Consider the following 14,314-nt stretch of genomic DNA (forward strand, 5'->3'; position numbering starts at 1 on the left):
GCACCGAGCTCAGTCTCTGGAGGGCCGCGGAGGCCTCTCACCTCTCGCTCTCCCCTTCCCAAGTTCCTCTCAGCCCGAAGTGAGACGTCCGCTTCTACTTTTTACTCCTTTATACCAGGCTCGCACTTCGCAGCTTCCCCTCGTGCTCTCCGCGCTTCCGGAGTTGCAGATCTTTCCATTTTGTACTCGAAAATCCATCGATTACCTGCTCCCGAAAAGATATATTATAGGTACGGTAAGGTATCTCATGTTCACGTTTATTGTTTTTTTGACCGTAAGTGACGTAAAATGGGTTCATAATATGATAATTGATGAACAGATTCAAATACCGTTGCAGTATTAACATGGCCGCCGTTGACGCACTTGCGATTTTATTATGATTGGAAGACCGCTTACCAGGGTTTGTCAGTTATCAAACAAGCATCACATCGAAGTACACGATGGCAAGAGTAGTTTGATTACCATTTACCCCATTGAAACAGAAGCTTTGGGCTGAAACATTTTCAATGAATAATCGTTTTCATCGGCATATTGTATTATCCGAAGTATATAACATTAGAGCCCAATGTCTGATTGGAAAAAAGTCCACCTTCTTCGATCTCTTTCTAATTGTCGATTAGATCGAATTATTCGATTTGTCGATCACCCGTCGGTCCGGGTCGAATCGATCGTTACTCGAGCTGTCAGGCGCCATCAGAGGGGCACGCGGAGCGGGACCCAATTAGCCCTGAAACACCGCCAAAGTAAAATCCTAAACTTATTAAGCGCGCAAGCTCTCGGTCCATTCGACACACCCGTAGGTATGCGCGCGGAGCGCGGGATGCTGGGATAAATTCTTGCCGAAATATCAATTCCTGTACATCTCGTTCGCCATTCACAAGGTGCGTCGTTATAAAATTGCTAAGCTGAGATATTCCAGCGGTTGGGCTTGTTAATACGTTGACTCGGCCTCGCCCTGCTGCAGTTTTCAGCACAGACACTTCGGGTCGGTGTTGAATCCGCGGCAGAAGGAGACACGACTTGAGGAACACGGGGAACTGCGAAGCGATGGGACGAGGCTCGAGTCAGTTCTGATAATCGCTCGATTGGCGTTTATGCGTCAGGAGGTAAAACAACCGATGTTTTATTTATGAACACAGCTGGACCGTCCGCTGCAGCATCAAGTTAACGGGCAACGAATATTGTTTTATTAATCTAATCGTCGCATAAATATTCAGTGGCCTGTTCCCCTCTTCTCTGCCAGACGTACGGAACACTGCAGTCCGTAACCTCAATTTGTTGATTCCAGGATGATGGCTTGTGGATTTTCGAAAGTGGTCTCCAACGATCCGTGATAAGGATTCAGTCTGCTACCGCAGAATTCCAATCGTCCGAGATGGATGACATGAAATAGAACAGCTGGATTTGCGATGATCTATGTAATGGAAAAACAACTGAGTATTTAGAAACACAGTCGTCTGGTTGAAGAGGTAATTGTTGCGAGTTCCATACAACAAGTGCAAAGGCAGACGCGTATCAGAGCCGTGGCCTCAGATCGGTCACCTGATAGAGCGGAGTTACCTCGCCTTGAACAAAACAAACCAGTGGGTCTTAAGTACACATTTAGATCGAGGAACCACAATGGCCGGTTAACTATAGTCTAAGTGGAGGGTAACCCGATGATTATGCTGTCAGGGTTAGTGGGTGGAGACAAGGATGATCATTCACCGGCTGACCAGCTTGCGCGTACGGACGTTGCGGCTGCCCACCGAGACACCATGGACGAGCTGCAGGGGTAGTTGGCTTGATATATAGTGCAAAGAAGGTGCTTTTCCTCTTGAGATTCTGAACGAGGTAACTACGTGGCCGCCAACAATAAACCTGGATGAAGCCTGCCTCCTTCGCGTGTGTGAGCCAGTCCAATGCACCACCAATGAACTCGCGTGTTTGTGCTGCGGCAGAAGCATGAAGCTAATTCATCAGTATTATCGTAGGCGGGTGTTGTTTTCCCTTTCCCTCCACCCGATACCCCGTATTCTCTTTAGGAGTACAAGGGTTCTCATTTCTTAGTTTATAATTTCTTCCTCCTTCTATTTCTCCCTACCATTTTCTTCCACCGCCATCAGCTTCCAGCCTTCGATTCTGCGTTTAACGACACTTATTTCGTGGAGCTGGGATCAGAGTTACGGTCGTTCATCCAGCGATTTTACACCTTGAACTCAGGAGGCATTGACTTGCTGCATAGCTCCCGCACGACCGTCATCATTTTGGTTTAACCTACCAGCGTTTGGCCGCTGATTGATTTCACGATGATTACTTGTAACCAGAATTCATAGTCCGTTTTCATATGTTTACCAATACCTAGGCAACAATGCCTGGCAAAGGCTAAAGCTGATTGAGTACACAGTGGTCAGTATGCGTGCACAGTCCGTGCGCGTGACAGGGAGCTATTATTTTTACCCGATGAAACAATTAGTCAGCGACGGTAAGCAGCTGTAATTAGAACCTGGGTTATTAGCATTCGGTTCCCCTCTCGTAACTCGGTATCTCCTTCTATCTATACATGTGTACCCACAATTGTGAGATATGGAAAATTGCTACCTGTAATTTTCAGCCCGCAGTGCTCGAGTCTCGCGACGATAATTCGATGCATCAGCGCATCTGCAGCAGGAGTCGCGAGGAAAGCGCTTCTTCAAAGTGCAGCACTCAAAACGGACCCCGTCTGTTATCTCGTTGGCGAATCGACATTCTTACGTATTTCTTCTCGGGCATATTTCCAAGCGGGACAAAAGAAGAAAGATAAAACTGCACCAACGTTTTTCCCTCCCTGTCAAACGTTTCCTGCAACGCTGTCTGGTGCATCGTTGCAGCCGTGGGTGTATGCGCGGGATTCGGCAAAGGCCGTCCCTCTCTTACTCTTACTGATCTTTCCTCTCTGGCACTCGCCACGTGATCGGCCGTAAAATAAATCCTATCGTTAAGGTTTATCTTGAATTATCACCGGCTCGAGCCAATCAATTTGCGGAAAGGATGAATACATTTACCCCGTTGGGGAGTTTCATTAAATTGTTACATTCAACTTTACCCTGCGACTTGCCATCAAGATCGGTGTTATACTGGGGAACCGCTCGCGCCAATGAAAACATAATTGGAAATGTTCTCTTACGTGTGATCCCTCTGAAACTCGCGTCTCAGGCTAACCCGTATCTTGTGATTCAGCGTGACACAAACAGTTGGAGAAAAATTTCTAAATCTTGAAGAAATAAGGTACGAATCCAACCAACTCTCGTGACTGCAAGTGATTGAACGATTTCCATTGAGTTCACACGACTTCAGCCTGTTTGCACAGACCTTCAAGCCAATATATCAAGTCATCTCACTTCAAGAATAGTAAACTGCCTGCGGGGATCTTCGAAAGAAGTAGAAAAATTTCTTACGTGAAGTGAATCGTTGCGTGGTTACAGATCCGCTTCAACTGAGCATTACTTAATTACGTAGGCAAATATCAGTCGGAGCTACGCGGTATCCTATAACGATTGTCGTTCTCGGCGTAGCTCGAGATTCACAGCCGAGCTTGAGGCTGTATATTCACAGGTTTTATTCAATTCTCTACGTACTCGGTGTAACGACGATAAGGACCAGAATTTTTAAGAGTGTTTGCTAGCTGGAAGTAACGTCGGGCGGTAAGTCGTCTGCCAAAAATCACGGGCCAGTGAGGAAGGAATCGATTCACGAAACTGCAGAACTCCGATCGCCCGATCGAAAATGAAAAGAGTTATTCGCTCTCGATTTCGACACCCGTTGCATGGAATACCAATGGGAGGCGGTGCCGTGGTTGGCACAGCAATTCAGAGAGTCCCTGACCGAAGATAATTATCACTAACCATCAGCTATTTGCGAGAAATGGCTGATAATTGCTACGCTGTTCCGTTCCGTTCGGACTCCTGGAGGAGGATGGAACACTCGCGGCCCAAGGCGCACACCTAGAGTGCCCACTCGATTCTCATCTATGACGGGAATCGCGGCCCCGGAGTATGAAGCGAAAAGCTGCCCGCGACTTCTACAACTCTGTTCTCCTCAGGCTCATTCCGTTGCCGAGTCAGCCGAGAACGTAGCCTGGCTGCATTATTCCTCGCTGGCCTAAGTTGGTTAATTGACCGTGCATCACTTAGTATTTCTCTCTCGGTAACATCTAAAGAAGATCTGGTTAGAGGACGATTATTTCTATTGTTAACTAAAACGCTGACAACAGTCTGTTCCAGTTCAGCATTTCATAACGAGGAAGAGTCTTCGTCTATTGCTAGACCGCATAGAGATTTTCTCCAGCCAAGCATCATATTCCCGGTACATAATGTTCAGGTATGTGAAGTGTTGATGTAAATAGTAATAGGCGTCTGTATTCACTTAGCTCAAACCATCCTGTACGATGTTATCAACCCGTTTCATCCCTGCGTTCATGCGGCAGATATTGATTTTTATGGGTTTAAGGTGTGTATTATCGCGTGTATTTACGTGTTGTCTAACCACCCACCTTCGGCGTTGAGTCTAGTAGGTGCAGATCACTGGGGGTGAGACATGGGAGGATAACAGACTTACCAAGACTACCGGAGAGTGAGCAAATTGAGGGAGAAAGAGGGGTGAGGTGTAATCAGTTTAATGAATGCTCACTGACCGTAATTACGGGATACCTTCTACCATGAAGTACACCTCGGTACAGCTACAAGTGCACACCAACCGGCCAGATATGCATAAGGAAAAGTGTCCGTGTCGGCTAAAGGCCAAAGTATCAACCATGGATTTCCAGATCCTGGAGATAATATACACGCCTGTTTTGCCCTTTGAATACTAACAAAAGTTGGAAAAACAGTAGAAACTCCGTCGTCAAAAGTTAGTTAAAGAAGCATAGTCGTTATGGTCAGTGATCAATGTTACTCGAAAATGACAAATTCTTTCGTATATCTGCGACTTCCGTTTGTTTATTATTATTCTTCGTCTTTCGTTAGTATGAAGGAACAAGTGACCTTCTAATCCGATGTACATTCATCTCGTGAATGGTCGAAGTTATATATACACAGTGAGGTGCATTGATGGATTCGGCTTACTGATTGGGTTTGCGTGGGTTCCATTGGGTGCTCAATCACACGGTGAATTTCACGGGTCAATTGAGTGGAGAGCGCGTTCTTGCGGAACGGCTGGTTCCTTTCGGACGATCGATCCATTGGAGAGTTTTATTGCATACGGTCTGCCCGGTGCAGTTGGCACGTATAAATGTCGCGCATGGCGGAGTGTCTCAGTCAGACGCGAGACTGGCAGACCCGAAGACCATGGCTCGAGGTAATCGTGGCCTCGCCTCTAGGGGCCTTCTGTTTCTCGGTCGGAGCTCGGGATGACCATGCCGGGTACCTTTTTTCCCAGCTAACCATTGACATCCTATTCGAGTAGATACAGGAGGGATTGATGGTTAGTTTCCACGGTCGGATACGGCGAGGTCTAATAACTAGGAATCATATTCTGGAAGTTGAGGATTTCTGCGATTCCGGAATGGATCTCTTCGTGTTTAATGCCCTCCTGGCATGCGAACCTATCATAATACCGTCATAACCTGGGCCAACCTTGGCTCTGGTTAACAGCTCTAACTACATGTTTGCACAGAGAATCATCGCCGCAGCCGCGTCTCGGACTGCAAACGGTTTGTTTGAATTTGCATTTCTACAAGTTCAAATTAAAGGTGCGGATGCATGGTGGGACTCATCTTTTGATCTTGAAGAACATATAATACATGGTCTCGGAATGTGCAAGAGAGGTATTTGTAGTCTAAGATCGACATTCGCAAGACCGTTACATCACATATCAGGTACCACGTTGAACTCACGAATGACGACATTATTCACAATGTCGACAACAGTGTGCCAAAGGATACTGTTGAAATTTCCTCCAACAAGTGGAAAAGGCAGTTCATAATCAGAAATCTATCCATCTTTCAATTCAACCAAAATATTAATCCGTGGATTCGTTCTGCGGCTACGCCGCCGTGGTTTCCCTCACACCCTGACCAGGCGGTCAGACTCCTAGGTGGTGAGGGTAGAGCGAGGATCGTTGAGTGTGGACACGGCGAACGGGGACATTATTGTAAACAAAATGGTACCACTATTTCATTGGTAACCCGATACCGTCGTGTATAACCCACACAGACCGTGGTCGCGTCACCTCGGCATAAAACCCGGAGCGTGGTTACACCATTATTTCTTTCACGTACCGTCGACGCATTCGTACAATTATTGTCCCCGTTACAATACACACCACATTTCTCGGTTCTAATACCGATCAAAGTTGTTTCCCGACCACGTCATCTCCTCCAATGACGCCTGTTTCACTGCAGTGATCTGAGCCCTTTTACAGATGTCGTGATTTCTTTTTTTTTTTCGAACTGTGAAAAGAAGAACTCCGCCTTTTGCCACGTAACTTCGACTTTTTTACACAGAAGGTAATTTCACCCTCGGCAGTCAGGGTCTGAATGCAATCTTTCCTCCGATTCCATACAATCCCCTTTTATCGAGCACCATAAACCCGAGTTGCACCGCATTCAGCAAATCATTCCCAGTGCAGTTCCGCATGGTTTATTGTTCAGCAATTTCGATCGGTGCGATTCATACGCTGCAAAAGATTCTAGGCAAAAGTAAACATATCTTAACAAATAAATAGTTTTGACAAAATTCATGACAACTTGGCGCACAAATTACGGGACATCTTCGGTAAGTTACGTATTCTACTAAGTATATTCTGTTCGAGCTAAATAGTTATTTATACAATTTCGGCTATTGTGTCTGTGACATGACTACCAATGACCAAGGAATCATTGAATAAAGTAAATATTTGTATGATACCGCAGTGATTTCGTAATTCCATTTGATTTTATGGTGCCTGGAGTATGGAACGTTTAGCAACGTCGTTAACAATGTTAGTTAGTATACCGCATTATTACCATCAATGGCGATTATATTTCCCATAATTTGTCCGTGGCAAAATTGGATATACAATTCGGATTGGGTGGAAGAGGAGGGAGTTGGGTTAACATAAGTCAAGCGGGTTGATCGAGGCGAAGTTAGTCGTTGTCCGATTTAAATAACACGGTGAGGACAGGACCTTTATACCAGGCGAGTGTTTTCCCCCCGTATAAATCTGTACCCTGACCGAAGGAGAGTCGGGACCACCATAACCGAGCACTTGGCGATAGTCGTAAACACTAAATTCATCGTGTGTAGCTATCAAGAGTGGAGAGTTGGCACTGTGCCTGAGGAGATCGAGCCTTTCATCGGTAATTAGGATCAAAGCCTGGACGAAATTTCACCCTATGCAGTCGCCTATTCCTAATGCCTCGTTATCTGTGATCCTCATCCTCATCCAGTCGAACCAATCGAACAATCCGAACATTTGTTAGACACTTTACCGGCCGAGGAGCTGGTGCTTTTCATTTGAATAGTAACCGCCCGATTTAACCGCTGTTTTACACGCCTTGTTCCTGGAACGAAGAGGCTGGTCCTGCCACGAGGGCATCCCGACATCCCCGCAGGTTGTGTGCCCAGAGTTTGGGCCGGCTGCCATAAGGCTCGATTCCGTCTGTCAGGCCCAATTTGTTTCCTGCCCTCTTGAACGAACACAACGCACCCCGGTGTCGTTCGCCACAGTTTATGGCCGTCATTACCGCGACGGATTAAACGCTCCTCTCAAATTTTCCACTATTCGTGACCACACGATTATCCCTCGACTGGAATTCCCTTCTCGGGAATCTCGAAATCTGATAAACACGAAGGACTCGAGCTTCTTCACGTGTCACATGTTGAAAGTACCCCTTTGTCTAGGCATTTTTATCGAAGCATGATCTGCACTCGCAGTGAAGAAGTAAATTCTGATCGGTTCGTTATGCAACACGTATTATCCAGTCTAGGGCGATTAACCTTAGCATTCTTTGATGCTGGGAAATTGACAAAGATTGGAGAAGTTGCACACGGGCTTATACTGACGCTGGATTTCACAGTCCTTCATAGGATTCAATATTTCCAGCAGACCGAAGAGGGTATTTAGTGCTTTTGAATCGAACGTTTTATCTCTAACCTAAAACGATTATGTACCTAGAATAGTTAGAACTAGGCTATCAATTAATAATACAAAAATCGGTGTAAAGTACACTGAAAATTTACTTCATGTCGTGACCGTTCTCATTCTTGTTACTCTCTTACACTCAATGGAGGTGCGGCGGAGGATCGGATATGGCGAACAGTTAGCGTATCGTGTTATATGGGCTATTCGACTTCGGGTCGCAAGACTGTGTGTGGATTGTGTGTAGAGCGAACACAAACTGGGGGGGTAATTTGCAACACCGGCAATTTACATAATTAGCAGTTCTGAACCCGCGGCCCCTTGTGTGTCTCTCCCTTGTGCGCCGAGGCCTTCCTCCACTATCTCTTTCTCTCTCTCTCTCTCTCTCTCTCTCTCTCCCTCTCTTTCTTTCACACTCCTCGCTCCAACTCCTCCGTCTCATTTACGTTCTCTCTTCTCCATTGGCGTAATTTTTGGCGAGAATAAGGTACGGGTTTCATACGCTCTCTCATACCACGACTTTGCCGCTTTCACGCGAACGAGACAAATTTTGTACCTACCGAATTCAATGCGCGTGCGTTACATAAATGTACAATATTAGTATCAGAATCCTGAAATCGTGATAACAATGTTGATCAAATGGGAAAAATTTTCGTTAAAGAGGTTGAAAAGTACTTTGAGAAATTAATCACGTTTATCAGAGGGAAAAAGAAATGCTAATTTGAATGAAAAGAATTCGTGATTTAGTGGAAAATAGGAGGGAGAAACAATAGAATGAAGGAAGAATCCCTGCTGACACGCCATTGTGAGCCTTCCTGCCGTGGAAACGAGCAGGCATTGTGAGATTCCTTACCAGTGGCGTATTAAAGATATTTCGGGGGCTTCCCCGTCGCCATTTGAATTGTAAAAATTGATTATTTTCAGGTGGCAGCACTCTGCCGCATGTACATGTACATATCCTACGCAGGCGTGTAATGTCTATCTATCTATCTGACGAATCACTGCCGCGTATGCATTACACATGTAATCAGACACGATCTATGATGTAATAATTAATTATTTCTGCGCGTAGGCGTGTGCGCGTTTATGTGTACATGTGTACATACGTATAAATACGGTCATAAATTCTTACACATTAATAACTTTTATCGCATCGCACGTCGCTCGAAATTAACGCATTCATTATACGTATAAGCTCGCAGTATTAAACTGTTAGAAACTAATCCGAAATGATTAAAAAATTACGCGGCATAACGGGAAATATTCTTTTTCTTCTTCTTATTCCTACGTTACATTATATTTTACTCCGGGTGTACAGTCTGGATTGAAAATATTGTACGAAAAATTGTAAAACAAAGATTCCAAAGCTGCAGTGAGTTAAAGCGATCGAATGGAGGGATTTCATCCAAAACATTTATCCAAAGCATTGGGATAAAAAAAAAAAAAAAAATTCGAAACCACAGAATTTGAAAGTGAAATATATTACTGTGCCTCAGTTTTAGCGAAAAAAACGCAAAACTTGTTATATTTAAAATTATACCGAATAAAAAATCCACCACGTTCTGCACAAACTTAATTTGGGGACTATTTGCGATACCTTGCAACGAGTGCCCGAAACGTAAGCATAACTTTAATTTCGTATCGTATTTAGCAGTTCCATAAGAGGCTGAACGATGATCGTGTAATTAGCGAATATACAATCCTAGAATAATAATTGCTTCCTTGAAGAATTTATAAGTGCAGAACAGATCAACGTGAGTCTCTGCAAGGCAAACTGCAGGTTACGTCAAACCGCGCTTGGCGATCCGCCCAATCGACGAAGAACAATGAAATATTATTTATTAATGATCATTTAATTGTCCAAACGATTAGTCGCTGCTTACGTCTCCGGCAACCCTTTGACGTCACGTCGTATCGACAGTGTTTCATTGCGCGTATGTTATACCTGTATATGTAAAACGCGGTAGATCGCCTTACACTGTTCGCACGTATAACGCGTGATATGCGAATTGTGCAAATTAACCAATTTGCCGGTGAGCTGTACTATCATATGTTCGCGGTCTATAATTACTCCGTTTTCTAGCACATTACATATTATATCATGCGTTTAGATTTTTTAGTCTTTTTTTTTTTCTTTTTTTTTTTTTTTTTACTATCAGCCTTTTGCATTTTAATCCCTCTGCAAAAAAATCAAATTGTATTCGCGAATGTGTAATTAAAACTACGGGACATGGTGTTTGTATATAGACGAGGTATAAGTTTTGCATATTGTAATATACTCAGGGATTATTGAGAAAATAAAATGTAGACTTGTTCGAATTAATATGTAACAGTCTATAATCATTGCCTTCTGAATTTACCAAAGCAGCTATACGATACCACGGTGACTGTCGTATGTGAATACTGGGACAATCTCTTGAAACTTGAAAATCAACCGCGCATGCGCGAGTTTTATCGGCTGTTCGTGCAGGCTGGCCATCCCGAGTTTCAGCTGTCAAACTGATTCTGGCGGTGATGTAGTTGATACGAATTTTCCAGGTTAGAATCTTAAATAATTGAGGCAGTGATTCGGAAAGGTTTTGAAAGCATTCGTTATAGGGTCGGAAAATCGATTCTTCAAAGAACGGTCGGAATTTAACGCTTACGCTCTTTGAAAATTCAAACGTACACATTTTGCGTATGCTGGCTCACCTGCGTCGCAGACAAGAATATCGCCGCGGGAAGATTTCGCCGACCAATGAGATTGAATTATTTGGCGCATGCGCGGTTGATTTTCAAGTTCCAAGCAATTGTCCCAGTATATTATACAAAGCAAATTTCATTACCTCAAAAATTTTGAAGTCACGTGTGTGATCGTTGGTCGCCCTGGTAAACAGCCGCTCTTCGATTATAGCGCGTGCGCATTAAATTTTAGCAGACGACGCTCCATTTGGTCTTTAGCGATTCACTCTGTGTAAATTGTCTAACTAGATAGCGAGTTGAACGAAAAATATACGGTTAGTAAACGAAAATGGGAAAATACGCAGGAAATTGCGATAATATGCGTATGCAGAAGTTTACCGATATTTTTCAGAGGCGCAGTGCGTTTACGGATAATTAAATCGGGATACCTAATGTAAACAGTGAATGCTTAATGAAGCTGAGTGCAATTCAGGGTATGTATGTACGTATACATGCGTGGGGGTTTCAAAAATTAAAAAGCTCTTAAACGAGTTTTACGCGCCCTCAATTACCAACGTAGCTGCGTGGTTAAACCGGAGCGAGCTGCGCAAATACGTTTCAACCTGCTGCATCGTCAGTCGAGGCGACGAGTTATATAATTTGCCGAGGTGCATTTTTCTCCACGGTCGTAAAGAGGAGGAACAAAGTAAGGTGAAAAAACGGTAAGGAGTACAGAAGAAAAAAAAAAAAAGAAAAGAAAAGAAAAGAAAAGTGTATCGTTGAGAAAAAGGAGAAAAATTCGCATTCTTTTACGGCCCTCGAGTCAGGCTGCATGGCCATCTCCGCAATTCAGCTGTTCAACACTCTTTAAGGCTAAAATACTCGCCTGCAATCAGTTACCACCAAATTACCAATGCGCGGCTGTATCGCTGAAGCAGCATCGCCTTATTATAAGAACGATGGCAGCTATACTCGTAAGCTGGCACGAGAAGTGCTCAAGGTAAATATAATCTCCGAGGATTTAACGACGACGCGTTTGCTGTAAATAAGGGGAAGAGAGATTTTCACCGTAATATTATACCTCGTAAACAAATTTCCCAAGTTAAAATCATTCTGTATATTTCCCCGCAATGATCATTCCCATATTGGATCGGTGAGGGAAGGATCGATACTTTTTCGCTTGTTTTTATACACCATAGCTAATCGTTGTTGATTTGCTTGGAAAAAATTCTAATATTGCAAGAATAAAGATTACTCTAAAATTGTTAAACAGATCCTAGATATCGACTTTCGTCTTAAATCACTACAAAATGGTTGAAATGAATGGTTCGGTGGATTCGTTTGATTTTATTCCACAAATGTTGATTCACCGATTATCGCCGATCGATAAATTTCAATCAGAAATTTTCCATCAACCAGTAATTTGTGTCACAGAAACTTGCAGGGATAATCGCGAATCCCTTGAGGACTGCTATGAAAAACCGGATGTAAAAAAGAACTAGGCGTTCTAATGCATCCCGCAGTTCGCCAAGCGAGTATAAGTGTTCTACTCTTGAATTGGCTGCACCCTTACATAATACCTCAATCATTGGTACGAAAATTCCTCGGCACATCCTGCAATGCGATCAAGTCTGTGCAATTTAATATGAAACCTGCAGTGTCTGAAAAGAAGGATGCAAAACAAGTTGCAATCGAGTCGGTTTTTCCTCCAAGTTCCTCGATTCGCTCCCGGCGTTAGCGATTTAAGTGCAAAACATCTCGCGCATTAGGCAATGCAATGTTGCACTACACTTGCAACGCAGCAGGAAGTGCAGCAGCGCACTTTTCGAAGATGGCTGCAGCTCCAGCTCGACATGATAATTAGAGTGCCTCAAGGTGCCTCCTGCATTTTCATGTGTAACCCTGGACTTGACTGTAATGTAACACGTCGTGCGGTGCAGCTGTTTGCAAATTTTATTCAACTTTGATAAAAATCGAATCACATGTCCGCATATCGAAAGGTTCTGAGGGAAGGGAAGAAGGATAGGAATCAAATTGATAATCAAAATAAAATAAAATGAAAAATTGAGTATACATGTTCGCATCATTATGTATGAAAATTATCGCAAATTGTTGCAATTTTGCCGTATAACAACTACAAAAACAACAACAACAACAACGGTAAGAAGTAAAAAAAATAATAATAATAACAACAGCAACGTCGTGTAGATGGGCATAGCGAGTGTAAAGCGGTATGCCTTCCGGCAGCCGGAAAGTCAGTTAAGCAATTAGGGGAAAGAACTTGTGAAGAGTATTTGAAAGTGGTAATTACGCAGGTTGGTTGCAGCTATTATAAAGTAATTACCCGTACACGGGTTTGCGGTATATATAATATGTGATAGCCGGCTGGCAACGCGATACCGATGAACACAAAGTTAACGATGCTGCATATCGTCTATTTTATAGGTTTTGCAAAATAACAATGGTGAAATAAAAATTTTGATCTAGAAGAAAAACAACTTGAATATACGATGAGAAGAGGAGAGCAGTAAAAAATAAGCGAACAACCGTCACACGTATCCTGCATTATCACACATTGTGCAAAAACTTGAAGAAGATAAAAAGCGGTGTACAATATATTTTATATTTTATATTGATGTTTGTATTTTTTTGCACTTGCTTCTTTTTTCTACAGCTAAGGTGTGATGGAATGATATTAGGTAAAATAAAATAATGAATGAGAGAAGAGGCACCTGATGGAGGTGAAATGAAAGAAAAAATAGAGTAGAAATGTATACCTGAAAGTATCCTGAGCATGATGTAACTTGATATCGTGCTAAGAAAAAAGAATGAGGAAAAAAAAATTACTCTATGGAGAAAACGGACACCAACGATTAGAGACTCGTCTTCAATCTTGTCGTCTTCGGTCCGCGTTAACGTAGAAATAAATGAAAGAAGAAGATTCAAACGTCGAGTATAATTGTTTCTTCGAAATTGAACGCTTGTAAAAATAATATCGTTAACGTACGTAAATCATTAATGCACATGTAGGTAAGATATTTTTTCATGACACAAGTTGTCATATCATTTATTATTTTGTTTGTATCGTTATAGAATACGACATGATAATTTTATTTTTGAAAATCTTATTGATTTGCCTCGCTTCTCTTGGTTTGTTAATTTTTACTCATTATACATTATACAGTACATTCGTACGTCAAGTAAAATCACATTTATTATTTACAAGTATATAATATCGTTAATATAATATGTACAATAAATTATATTCGTTCACCCCGTTTCACATATTACATGAATATGTGTAATATAATTGATCAGAAAAATAATAAATCTGTGTCGCGTTTTGCATGATTCGGTCAGGAAATTCTTATTTGTAGTACAAAGTTGTCGTTTATTCATACATGATATAATTCTCGGTTCGGTTGACTAACGAAGGATATTAAATATGAGTAGGCATGTAATTTATATCGTCAACGTTCCCCAAGCATGTATTCTATAACGACATGTGGTGAAATATCTTTTCACTCGATTATATTGTGACTTAGGCCCGACTTAGAGCCCGAGCTTTACTATTTAT

The 14,314-nt window shown here is 42.6% G+C and overlaps 1 long non-coding RNA gene across 1 annotated transcript in view; it reads left to right on the forward strand.

Moving 5' to 3' along the window:
* Nucleotides 1-4,231: 4,231 nt before the first annotated feature.
* LOC124302951 (uncharacterized) overlaps nucleotides 4,232-14,314 on the forward strand; it is a 64,267-nt gene continuing 54,184 nt past the window's right edge. The window contains exon 1 of the long non-coding RNA XR_006907796.1: nucleotides 4,232-4,338. This is a non-coding gene — a long non-coding RNA (uncharacterized LOC124302951). The remainder of the gene's footprint in view (nucleotides 4,339-14,314) is intronic.

The sequence above is a fragment of the Neodiprion virginianus genome, chromosome 4 (genome assembly GCF_021901495.1).
Source record: "Neodiprion virginianus isolate iyNeoVirg1 chromosome 4, iyNeoVirg1.1, whole genome shotgun sequence".
NCBI classification, from domain to species: Eukaryota; Metazoa; Arthropoda; class Insecta; order Hymenoptera; family Diprionidae; genus Neodiprion; species Neodiprion virginianus.